Raw genomic sequence first — 13,776 nt, 5'->3', positions numbered from 1 at the left:
CTCCTGAATCTTCCCTTTTCATCCCACCTGTCCCCTACTCGGATTTCTGCTTTCCTTATGTCCTGCTACGGGGAAAATCACATATTAGCATTTGGGGAATTTTCTAAAACTCAGAGCTGTCCACAGTCAAAATAGTTCCCTAGATCCCCAACCCACAAGAATAAATTGAAGCTTCTCAATGTGACATTCTAAGTCAGAGATGGTCAACCAGGATTAGCAAAGGGCCAGATGGTAAACATGTTCAGTTTTGCAAGCTATATGGTCTCTCTTGCAACTATTTAATTCTGCCATTGTAGCACCAAAGCAGCCACAGACAATCTGAAAATGAATTATATGGCCATGTTCCAACAAAATGCTATTTATCAGAACAGGCAGCCCATGGGCTGTGGTGTGCTGACCTCTATTCTATGTTGCTCTGAATCTCGCTCAGTCTACTCTTTGACTGCCACATCCTACACTCTGTGGACCCCATTCTGATGCATTCCTCCCTGTCTGTTTGAATCCACATCCCTCTTCCAAGAAGGGCTGTCACCATGTCATCATCAGGCACCATCTTTTTATCCTTCCAAATGACCTCAAAAGTAGATGTCTAAATTGAGATGGCAGAAAGAAGGTCACAATCATCCTCCCGAAAAGCCTAATTAAAATGATAAAAATCAGTTTAAGAAAACCAGCCCCAAATTCATCAGCAGCACCCAAAACATTACAGGGGGTGAAAGCATTATGCCATAAGCTCATAATACCCTTTAGATAAACAAATGGAAGATTCTGGTGTTGCAGTGGCTCACGCCTGCAATCCCAACACTTTGGGAGGCCAAGCCCGGACCCTGCCAGGCTGTGCCCGCCTCTGCCTCCCCTGCACATGGGAGTGGCGGGTGCCCCCCAGCGTCCACCTCGCCCAGCCCAGACCCCCAGGTGGCTCCGCCCCATAGATGGGAGGCAACTGCCCAGGGTGCAGGGGCAGTGAGGGCGCTGCTGGCTGAGGCACCTGCCCCATCCTGGGGAGGGAGGGTGAGTGTGTCAGGGAGGGGACAGCCCTGCAGATGTCAGAGATGGGGCTGGAGCAGCACAGGTTTCCTCTGGTTACAAACCACTTCTAGGTGAATACCCAACAGAAATGCATACAAATGTTCCTCAAATATACAGAAGAATGTTCATAGCAGCACTAATTGTAATGGCTGAAAATAAAACCTACCCAATACCAATCAACAGTAATACAGATAAATAAATTATGGATTATTTCTGCAATGGAAGAAGCAAATAATGACTCCAGACAACATGCATGAATCTTAGAAATATGATGTTGAGTGAAAGAACCCAGATACAAAAAGTACATACTATGTGATGTACTTGATATAAGGTTTAGAAACACACATAACTAATCTTTGGTTTTCAAAGTCCAGATACTGGTGAATAGTGGGGCAGAGGTCAGGGGCTGGTGGTTAGTAACGACTAGAAGGAGGCATTAGGGAGTTCTGGGAGATTCTGGTAAGGATCTGTTCTTTGGGGGTTTTTGTTTGTTTGTTTTTGTTTTGTTTTTGAGACAGAATCTCTCTGTCACCCAGGCTGGAGTGCAGTGGTGCCATCATGACTCCCTGGTTCAAGCCATCTTTCCATGGCAGCCTCCAGAGTAGCTGGGACTACAGGCATGCACCATCATGCCTAACTAATTTTTTTAGTTTTGTGTAGAGACACGGTCTCACCATGTTGGCCAGGCTGGTTTTGAACTTCTGAGCTCAAGCAATCCTCCTGCCTCAGCCTCCCAGAGTGCTGGAACTATAGGCATGAGCCACTGCACCTAGCCCAGGATCTTTTTTTTTGATCTAGCTAATTGCTCAGATGTCATCACTCTGTGAAAAATTTTTTAGTAAAACACTTGTGATGTGTTCCCTTTTCTATATGAATGTTACTCTTCAATCAAATTTATATTATTATATTATAAAATATTATAATAATATTTTTATATTTTATAATATATTGATTTTATAAAATTAATATAAATTTATAAATTTATATTAATATTTTTAGTAAAACACTTGTGATGTGCTCCCTTTTCTATATGAGTGTTACTCCAATCAAATTTATATTAATATTTTATATATATTTATATTTTATAAAATATAAAAATGTTATAATATTTTATATTAATATTTTTATATTATATTAATATAATATAAGATAATATTAGTATCTAGTTCTGATCTCCAAACTGTCAGCTTCCCCAGGTCAGGAACTGTACTATGTCCAGCCCTGTATTTTTAGAGTCCAGCCTTGGACACAGCACATGAAGAGTACTCAGTAAATCTTTGAAATGACCTGAACTCAATCCAGGTGGGAACCACAAGGTTGGACTCTGATGAGGCCTCACAAGTTACATTTCCAGCCCAGGCCTCTCTCCTAAGCTCTAATCTCCTATATTCTCCTGCACATATCTCCCCGAATGACCTACAGGCTCCATGCTTTTAATGCACCCCAAACTGGACTCATCTTTCCTTAAGCCTGGTTGTCTTCCAGGTTTCCCATCCAGAGGTGTGAGGATTCCCATATGCAGTCACGGCACCTGGTACTCAATGCCTGGGTGTCTTAGTTTGTTTGGGTTACTATAGCCAACTACCATAAACTGGGTGGCTTATAAACAACAGAAATTTATTTCTCACAGTTCTAGAGACTAGAAAGTCCAAGATCAAGGGACCAGCAGATTCCACGTCTGATGAGGGCTCATTTTCTGATTCATAGACAATGCCTTCTCGCTGTGTCCTCACATGGTGGAAAGGCAGGGAAGGGAGCTCTCTGAGGTCACTTTTATAAGGACACTAATCCCATTCATGGGGGCTCCACCCTCATGACTTAATCACCTACCAAAGGCCCCACCTTCAAATACCATCACACTAGTGATTAGGCTTCAACATATGAATATGGGGGGACATAAGCATTCAGTCTATCTCAATGAGCAAGGAGAGCATAACACCCCTGTGCCTAGTTCTAACCTCCCACCAAGACACAATTTCTGGCCTACATTCATGGTTTCTTGTGAAACAGGCCTCCTTCCCTTCCCTAATCTCTCAGATCCCAATTTAGGTTCCTCTCTGCCTGTTCCTCTAAGAGGCCACTGTTTGAACCACTTCCTGAATCTGGTGAGTTTATACCTTCTCCTCCTCCTCCTCCCTTCTCCTGGCTCTCTCTCCTCTGGGGACTGTGAGCTCCACTGGCCACAATATGAAATACCTCAAGGCCCAAGTACAAGGTCTTCTCCAGCATGAAGCATCCTTCAACTTCGCACTACTCTGGGACAAATCTGGAACTCCCCCGTCTGGGATCCCACAGGCTCCCATCCATCTCTCCACCACAGCTATACTCCTGGGATCTAGAATCTGTTAAAATTGTCTTAACGAAGGCAGTGGAAGGCAGCAATTAAAATTTTCACTTCCTTCACAGTAGCCAAAAATTGGAAGCAACCCAAATGTCCATCAACTAATGAAGGAATAAACAAAATCTGGTACATTCCTGCAATGCATATCATTCAGACATAAAGAAGGACCGAAGTACGGATGCATGCTACAACATGTATGAACTTCAAAAACATCACACCAAGTGAAAGAAGCCAGACACTAAAGATCACATATCATATGATTCCATTGATATGAAATGTCTAGAACAGGAAATATATTTCTGGAGGCAGAAAGCAGATTGGTGGTTGCCAGGGGCTTCGAGGAGGGCAGTGACTGCTTAGTGAGTACGCACTTCCTTTTGGGGTAATGAAAATGTTTAGAACCAAATAGAGGTTGTGGTTACACAACATTGTGCATGTACTAAATGCCACTGAGTTGCTCACTTTAACATGGTTCATTGTATGTAATGTGATTTTACTTCAATAAAAAAATAATAACAATTTATGCTTTCAAGTCAGATCTCCAGCATCTGAACACCTGCCTTACCACTGAACCTCCTGCTACTTCCATTTGCTTATCTGTTAAATGGGGATAATAGCACCACTTAGTTCACTGGTTCATCCTGAGGATTCAATGAATCAATGCTTGACAGAGTGGCTGGTGCATGCCAAGCCCCCAGCTCTTGGGGGCTGGTCAAAGTGAACTCAGCCACTAGCCAAATTCTTCAAGGTAATGATTCGATTCACTGAATGACCTGTAGGTGTCCAGCTATATCCTTGTGGCACCTGGCTTTTCACTTGCACCTTGATTACATGGCTGACCCTGTGGTCACGGGGAAAACTGACGTGCAAGATAGTAAAGGTGAAGTATAAAGTCTATTTTTTTTTTTTGAGACGGAGTTTCGCTCTTGTTGACAAGGCTGGCATGCAACGGCACGATCTCAGCTCACTGCAACCTCCGCCTCCTGGATTCAAGCAATTCTCCTGCCTCAGCTTCCCAAGTAGCTGGGATTACAGGCACCTGCCACCACACCCAGCTAATTTTTTGTATTTTTAGTAGAGACAGGGTTTCACCATGTTGGCCAGGCTGGTCTTGAACTCCTGACCTCAGGTGATCCACCCACCTCAGCCTCTCAAAGTGCTAGGACTACAGGCGTGAGTCACCGCGCCCGGCCATATAAAGCCTATTTTAAGTCTCCATGGCCAGAGTTTTGTTTCACTTCTCCCTTCCTCTCTTCACCCATTCCTGTAAGTCACCAAGTTCCTGGCCTGTCCCCTTCCCCTTACTCTCAGATCCAGGTCCCATCTTGACCTCTCTTCCACAGAACATGGCAGAAGCCTCCTCCCCAGCCTCTGGGCTCCAGGATCACCCCAACCAGCCCATCACCAAAACTATCAGCAATGGGAGCTTTCTAATACTCACCTCTAACCCTGTATCTTTCTTGCTAAATATCCTCCCATGCCTGCCCCTTTGCCTCAAGATGACGTTTTGACTCTAGTGAGAGTTATTCAAGACTTTTCCCAGGCCAGGAACAGTGGCTCATGCCTGTAATCCTAGCACTTTGGGAGGCTGAGGCAAGAGGATTGCTTGAGGTCAGGAGTTAACACCAGCCTGAGCAACATAGAGAGACCCTGTTTCTACAAAAGCAAAGAACAATTAGGTGTGGTGGCACGCACTTACAGTCCTGGCTACTTGGGAGGCTGAGGTGGGAGGATCCCCTGAGCCAGGCGTTCAAGGTTGTAGTGAGCTAGATCACGCCACTGCACTCCAGCCTGGGTAACAGAGACCTTGTCTAAAAAAAAAAAAAAAAAAAAGGCCGGGTGTGGTGGTTCACGCCTGTAATCCCAGCACTTTGGGAGGCTGAGGCAGGGAGATCATAAGGTCGGGAGTTTGAGACCAGGCTGGCCAACATGGTGAAACTCCATCTCTACTAAAAATACAAAAATTAGCTAGGCGTGGTGGCATGCACCTGTAGTCCTAGCTACGTGGGAGGCTGAGGCAGGAGAATCACTTGAACCCGGGAGGCAGGGGTTGCAGTGAGCTGAGATCGCACCATTGCACTCCAGCCTGGGCAACAGATCAAGACTCTTTCTAAAAAAAAAAAAAGCAACTTTTTACAATCTCACCCACAGCCACCACCCCTCACACATCTCAGCCACATCCTAGAGAGCGCATGTCCCTCTGTGCCTCTCCATGCTTCATTCATGTGGTTCTGTCTCATTGCAATATTGTCCCCTGCCCTCCTTCTTTGCAGCACACACTCATCCTTTGAGAGCTGGTTCAAACATCACCTCCTCAGACAAGCTGCATTCCCCACGCTGTCCCCTCTCCCAGCCCCTGTACTTTCCCACAGCTTGGATTAGAGCAGAGTTTATCAACTGTTGTTGGTGGGCCAGTTCAGGTTCTTGACTTTGCGGCACAAAAGAATTTGAGAGCGAGTCCAAAGTAAGAGTAGGCAAAGAAGTTTATTGCAAAGCGAAAGTACACCCTGAGAGGCAGAGGGAGGGAGAGACAGCCCCTAGCGTCTCAAGGTTATTCCTTTTATGGGAGCTATACATACATATTCATAAAATATTGCTGAGTCCAGCATGAAAAGTATGCACTCAGCATCTACGTGCTCTAACACGCATTGCATGTATCATTAGCATATAAAATCTCCACCTAGGGGTGTATTTTCTATTATTCAAATGAGGAAAAGTTCACTATAAGCTAAACCTTGAACCTAGCTTGCACATGCAGAACCTGGAGAAGTTCCCAGCTCCTCCAAGGCAGGAATTTGTAGCTCACAGCTTCTTGGGTTTTTGGTGTTGATTGGCTGGAGATTGGGGAAATACATCATGAATAAGTGGCTTTTGTTCTCTTTCCCAGGTCATATTGAGTAACAGGAACTTGCAACCATCTGGTGGTCTGCTGGTATCCTGTAGGACTGTTTATCTTGCAAAAGAGTTAGGTGCTGACTCACGAGAGTGCAAGCCAAAGAATCTGCTTCGAAAGGGATCCATGGGGCTTCGCACAAGGGGACAAGTCAGTATGGTCTCCTAACCTTACTTATCCTGCCTCACAACCTCGACGCTATTCATATTCTGGCTTTTGGGGCTGGATAATTCTTTCGTGGTGGTGGTTAGGGGAGGGTGTGGCAGGCCAGGTCTCCCTAACCGCTGAACAGGAAGGCCTTCGTAACAATTGTCTCAGCACTGATTGCTGATTGAGTGGTTAAGTTAAATATTAAAAGCTGACAGAGCCAGTGCCCTCATACAAAGGCTGGAATGTAACAAAAGCCCACCAAGAGTTTTGCCCAGGCCTTTTCTGGGCCTTGAGCATGACAAGATAGTGAAGAAATTATTAACAGGATCCGTGTAGAATTAAACAAGTTTTACTGGAGGTCTGAAGAAACTCCTCAAGCCTCCACAAACAAGTTTATTGGGGGTCTGAAAGAACTCCCCAAACCTCCATGATTTAGCAGGAGACAAGATAAGGGTAATCGCCCCAGCACCTGGACCCATTTAGATTAAGTAAATTTACTGAGGCTACAGAGGAAGACCTTCAGGACTGAGATCTTAGTTATAGATGGGAAGAATTTAATCGCTTAAGTCTTTAGATGAATGCACTCTTACATGTAGACAAATAGCTTAGAAGGTATACGAGCTCTGGAAAACTTTGTAATTTTGAGTTGGTCTAGCAATATTTTCCAGATCTTCTCCCTGTGCCCAGTTACAGAAATAAACTCGCTTCTCTCCCAGTTCACCTACATCTTGTCATTGGGCTAAGAGAATAAGCAGCCTGACCCTTGATTTGGTCCAGGAACAAGGGTGCAATGTCAGATGTTGAGCAGCATCTCTAGGTTGTACACACAAGATGTCAGTAGCTCCCCTAGTCCAGTTTTGACAACCAAAAAGGAGTCCAGATATTGTCAGGTGTCTATCAGGGTGCAAAAAAGCACCCAATTGAGAAACGCTGAACTAGAGCCTTCCTCCTCTGTATTACATAGATACTTGAACAAAATGAACTTTCTCTAGTTTTTCTTTTCAAGGTCACTACGAAAACCACTATGTTGCCCAATTTCTTTTTTTTTTTTCTTTTTTTCTTTTTTTTGAGACGGATTCTGGCTCCATCGCCCAGGCTGGAGTGCACTGGCGTGATCTTGGCTCACTGCAACCTCCACCTCCCGGGTTCAAGCAATTCTCCTGTCTCAGCCTCCCAAGTAGCTGGGACTACAGGTGCCTGCCACCACGCCCGGCTAATTTTTGCATTTTTAGTAGAGATGGGGTTTCACCTTGTTGATCAGGCTGGTCTCGAACTCCTGACCTCAGGTGATCCACCCGCCTTGGCCTCCCAAATTGTTGGGATTACAGGTGTGAGCCACCGTGTCCAGCCGTTGCCCAATTTCAAAACAATTTAGTGCATTCGAAGAAGTTTATTGCAAAGCAAAATTACACCCTGAGAGGCAGAGGGAGGGAGAGACAGCCCCTGGCGTCTCAAGGGTCTGAAGACCCCCAGTAAAACTTGTTTAATCCTAAACGGGTCCTGTTAAGAATTCCTTCGTTATCACATTTATGAAGAAGGTCTTGAGAAATCCCGAGGTTCTAATTTCTTTGTTTTCCAAACTTTTCCTGCATGCCTACTACATGCTACACCGATACAGGAGTTAAGAAAGAATTACTTAGGCCCAGAGCAAGGGCATGGGAGTCCTTGGTAAGGCTTTTCTTTTTAATGAAAAGCAGCCCCAAATCAGTTTCTAACAAAGAGCAGCCTGCAACCTGGGAGCTTGCATGAGTGAATGACGGCAGGAACTAAGGACTAGACATTTTTAAGATGGCCGCTCCATCGTCCCTTCTCTATCACGTGTGCTGTAAGGAGCAGACAAGACGGCACCGATCAACTGGAAAGTCCATTTGCATGAGAAGATTAGGGTGGGGTTACCAGCCTTCCTTGTGCGCTATTTAAACATTATACCTGATCAAACCAATCTATGAGCCTTATGTGAATCAGACACCACCTCCTCAAACCGGACTATAAAATTCGCAGCATTCACCACCAGGTGGTATTTTTTTCTGTTCCAAGACCCCCTTCCTCTATAGAGGAAGCAGTTTCTCTTTCTCTTCTCTTCTACCTATTAAACCTCCACTCCTAAAATCCTCGTGTGTTTCCATGTCCTAAATTTTCCTGGCATGTGCCAGTGGAACCCCAGGTTTATACCCCAGGTAACCTAGCTGCTTCAGCTTCCCCAGGAACATCAAAAGGAAGAAGATACGGTCCCTGGCTCATATGAAAATACAAATTTAGACACATTAAAATTTTAAAGGGTTTATTTGAGCTGACATTCCTGAATCCAGAAGTGCCAGACCACCCAGTGGGCACACAAGGAAAACTTTTATAAAGGTATTCCGGAAATCAAAACAAAGAAAATAGTTTCATTTGGTTAAAGGGAAACAGTAGCCTTAAAGTTTGTAATTAGAGGTCAACTGGCGGCTTCTGATTGGTGAAGTCTCTACTTAGAGTTTAGTAGGTAGTTTCGATTGGTTAAGCCTAAGTTTCATTTTTCTAGGGTATGACCATTCACTTTGAGTTAGGTTTCAATTTGCTTACTTGGAAACAAAGGCCTTGGAACCATCTCAGCCTAACGGCTTCCCAATTAGTTATTTTGACAATTGGGAGAGCTCAAGTTCATGGGGTAAGGTTTGGGAAAGGGACAGAAACAGGTAACTTACTAAAACACAGCATGATAAGGTTCCTATAAAGATGGCAAAGGATATAAATTATGAGGATAATTATGGCCTAGGGTCTGAGGACCCAAGGGCAAGAGCTTTCAGGGATGGGAAAGAAGTTAGAAAAGGCTTCTCAGAGGAAGCTCCTTTCTAACTGCACCTTGAAGGGAAAGCAAGAGCTGGCCAAGCAGAGAAGCAAGGAAAAGCAGTTTTTTTTTTTTTTGAGACGGAGTCTCGCTCTGTCGCCCAGGCTGGAGTGCACTGACGCAATCTCGGCTCACTGCAAGCTCCGCCTCCCGGGTCCATGCCATTCTTCTGCCTCAGCCTCTCGGAGTAGCTGGGACTACAGGCGCCCGCCACCACGCCCGGCTAAATTTTTTGTATTTTTAGTAGAGACGGGGTTTCACCGTGGGCTCGATCTCCTGACCTCGTGATCTGCCTGCCTCGGCCTCCCAAAGTGCTGGGATTACAAGCGTGAGCCACCGCGCCCGCCCGGAAAAGCAGTTTAAGTACTGATAATATCAATTACAAAGCAAGGAGGTAGAAGAGGGGCTGGCAGATGTTTGGGTAATAGCAGTCAGTCTGCCACAGCTAGGTAAAGGGAGCAAAGTCAGGTCCCCTCTCGGGAAGTCTATTTGGGGCCTGCTCTGCAAGCTGCAAGGGCCATAGAGTAAGTCCCTGGAGGGTGAACATCATCCTTCAGTCTGTCACATTAAAAAAAAAAAATCTGCACATAAATAAGGCAAGATTTTATCCAAAACAATTATTCCAATAAAGGGAGAAGAACCTTTGCAGGAGTGGAAGGGGAACTGCTGCAACAGGGAGGTGGAGACTGTTGTAATAGGGAGTGGAGGTCTCCCACGTACCGCAAAACAACACCAAAAAGCGAGCTTCTGTTCTAGTGGCACAGTCAAACCATAAACAAAAATATCATTAGCAAATGTGTTAGGTAACAGGGGCACCTTAATGGCGCCGGTTCCGGGTTCTTCTCCCCTCCTTGACCGGGCACTGTCTGAACCCGCCAAAGGAGGGCCAATCAGAAAGAAGCATCTCCCGCCTTCCCTTGGGCCTGCCCACGTAGGCCCAAGGGATATAAAACCCAGCACACCAGCAGCTCTCTCTCTCTCTCTCTCTCTCTTCTCTTCTCTCCTCTCCTCTCTCTCCCCCGCGCGACCTGACCTCTACCTCTCCAATAAAGATCTCTTGGCTGCCACCGGTGTCGTCTCTGACTAGCCTGTCACCCTTCATTTTGGTGCCGTGACTCGGATCGGGATTCCCCACCTTTAGGTGGGACCCCGATCCCCTTCCCAGGCTCAGTCTAGACCTCCGGCCAGCCTTCACCCATTTTCCTGTTCGCCGAGCTCTTCGCCCACGACCGGCCTCATCTCGGTAAGTTTTCCCCTCCCGGGCCTACCTCTCGGGCCAATCGCCAGACCCTAGCTGCTCCCGTGACGGATACATTTTGCCCGACGCCCTTACAGCAGTGGTAGGCCCGTATCATTCACTTCGGCCTCGGCCTGCAGGGAACAGAGTTTTCTCCCTCTCCTCCTCGCGTCTCTGGCATGGGCCCTTCTCCTTCGCTCGTTAAAATCCTGGTACCAGGTGACCCACGGCCTCTCGCCTCTCAAAGGCTCCTCAGTCCTTCCGTTTCGGTGACGATCCATCCGGAGGCTCTGACTCGCTCCGCGGCAAGCAGCCAGCAGGGGGCGCCCTGCCTAGCTCGTCGCCGTCTATTCCTTCCTCTCATTATGGGAGGCTCTGCATCCCTGCCGGCCGACTCACTCAAAACTGGCCCACCTATGCCCTAGACAACCAAAACAAATGGCCTCCTTATGGCTCTGTCGATCCTGATCATCTTCGGGATCTCTACAACTATTGCGTGCGGACAGGAAAATGGGTAGAGATCCCATATATTCATGGCTTCTTCCTCCTACGGGACACACCTAACCTCTGCCTCCCTTGCGAACCCCAACAGCTCCTTGCCGCTCTTAAACTGCCAACCCCTCCCTCTGCCCCTGACTTCGACCCAGCCGATGAGCGCCCCCCCATAACACCACCCTCCGCCCCACCTTCCAGCCGCCGGCCCAGATCAACCAGACGCCCCTCCCAGCGGCGCCTGCCTGCCCCCCACCAACTGCACCTACACCACTGCTCCTCCAAACTTCGCAGCCCCCGAAGGCTGGTGCAATGGCCCTCTACACAAGTCTATCAACTCTTCCACTGGTGGCCCCTGTGTTCCCGTCACTCTCTTTCCCCAACTCACCCTATTACCCTTCTCTGAAGGCTCATCAGCACACCGACACAAGAGAGCAGTTTTCCTACCATTCATTCTCGAGCTATCCCTCACCACCTCCCTACTAGGCTCAGGACTAGGGGCTGCCTCCCTAGGTTACAGCGTGTCTCAGTTTTCCGATCTCAAGATTCCGCTTTACAACGTCAAATCACATCCCTAGCAGGGGTAACACTTCAAACTGCCGAGCTCCAGATTTACTCACCGCTGAAAAAGGCGGTACTTGCATCTTCTTACAAACATTAAAACTTACATAACATTAGGAAGAAACTAATAGGGGCCAACTCGTCCCCATCATTGTGGGTCACCCTAAAGACCCCCTCCTAGCCTGCATCCTCTCATTTCTAGGCCCTCTCATGGGTCCTCTTGTGCTCTCCTTCCGTGACTTCTCAAATTCATGAGACAGCAAGTCTCATCCATCTCTAACCAAACCCTTAACCAGCTTCTCCTTAGACATCATCAACTCCTAGCAACCAGCGAAGCAGCGGCTGACTCCAGAGACAGACTCTGAGCGCCATGTCTCGGTTCCACCAGTTCCTAGAAGATCTCCGCAAAGGCTGCTGGCTCATCACAGACCCCTCCCTGCCCCTTGGCTGGCTACAAGGAACATTCATGGACTTCACAACTGAGGAGATATTCACATACAGCGCCCTACTGCTTGGCCTTATACTCCTGCTGTGCCCCGTACACAACCCCCACAGTCCTCCCATACCCCTCCCCCACGACGCCCCCGCTCAGCAGGAAGTAGTCAGAGGAACTACAACGCCCATTTCCCCACTTCTTAAGAAACAAAAAAGGGAGGAATGTTAGGTAACAGGTGTACCTTAATGGCGCCGGTTCCAGGTTCTTCTCCCCTCCTTGACTGGGCACTGTCTGAACCCGCCAAAGGAGGGCCAATCAGAAAGAAGCATCTCTCACCTTCCCTTGGGCCCGCCCCACGTAGGCCCAAGGGATATAAAACCCAGCACACCAGCAGCTCTCTCTCTCTCTTCTCCTCTCTCTCCTCTCTTCTCTCTCTCCCCCGCGCGACCTGACCTCTACCTCTCCAATAAAGTTCTCTTGGCTGCCACCGGTGTCGTCTCTGACTAGCCTGTCGCCCTTCAAAATGATATTTAGCACAAAGTGTTTTTGTTACAGGAAAGGGGTTCTGATCCAGACCCCAAGAGAGTATTCTTGGATCTCATGCAAGAAAGAATTCAGGGCTATTCCATAGAGTAACGTGAAAGCAAGTTTATTAAGAAAGTAAAAGAATAAAAGAATGATTACTCCATAGAGCAGCCCCGAGGGCTGCTGGTCGCCCATTTTTATGGTTATGTCTTGATGACATGCTAAACAAGGGGTGGATTATTCATGCCTCCCCTTTTTAGACCATATAGTGTAACTTCCTGACATTGCCATGGCATTTGTGAACCGTCATGGTGCTGGTAGGAGTGTAGCAGTGAGGATGACCAGAGATCACTCTCATTGTCATCTTGGTTTTGATGGGATTTGGCTGGCTTCTTTTTTTTTTTTTTTCCTTTTGAGTCAGAGTCTCACTCTGTTGCCCAGGCTGGAGTGCAGTGGTGCGATCTCGGCTCACTGCAACCTCCACCTCCCGGGTTCAAGCGATTCTCCTGCCTCAACCTCCCAAGTAGCTGGGGTTACAGGTACCTGCCGCCATGCCCAGCAAATTTTTGTATTTTTAGTAGACAGGGTTTCGCCATGTTGGCAGGCTGGTCTCAAACTCCTGACCTCAGGTAATCTGCCCGCCTCAGCCTCCCAAAGTGCTGGGATTACAGGCGTGAGTCACCGCGTCCAGCCTTGGCTGGCTTCTTTACTGCAACCTGTTTTATCAGCAAGGTCTTTATGACCTGTATCTTGTGCTGACCGCCTATATCATCCTGTAACTTAGAATGCCTTAGCCCTCTGGGAATGCAGCCCAGTAGGTCTCAGCCTCATTTTACCCAGCTCCTATTCAAGACGGAGTTGCTCTGGCCCAAATGCCTCTGTCATTTTGAAAGCATAATGGGTAAGAAAGTGCTTGACGGATAAAATGTGAGAAAAAATAAACAGGGTTAAACAAGAGGAACAGAGTCCTCAGGGTTGGAGAGGAGTGTGGTTTCATCAGCACGGGCTGGAAAGGCCTTGCTGGGAAGAAAATTGGCCCACAAACTACCCTGGCACCGCCCCCGGCTGCGGATTGGCTCAAGCCCTCAAGATCCAATTGGGCACAAAGGTTGGAGGAGGGAGTTGCAGTTGCAGTTCCTGATTGACTCTGGCAGCTGTGCATCAGCTCCCAGGGGCACGCGCCTGTGGGCACAAAGCTTCTTCTGCCTCATTGATTGGCTGTAGAATAAACTCATGCAGCCTCTGATTGGCTGTAAAATAAGCCCATGCAGCCTCTGATTGGCTG

This window comes from Symphalangus syndactylus, chromosome 13, assembly GCF_028878055.3.
Source record: "Symphalangus syndactylus isolate Jambi chromosome 13, NHGRI_mSymSyn1-v2.1_pri, whole genome shotgun sequence".
In the NCBI taxonomy this organism is placed as follows: domain Eukaryota; kingdom Metazoa; phylum Chordata; class Mammalia; order Primates; family Hylobatidae; genus Symphalangus; species Symphalangus syndactylus.
The sequence above is the reverse complement of the archived record's forward strand: the minus strand, read 5'-3'. Positions refer to the sequence as shown.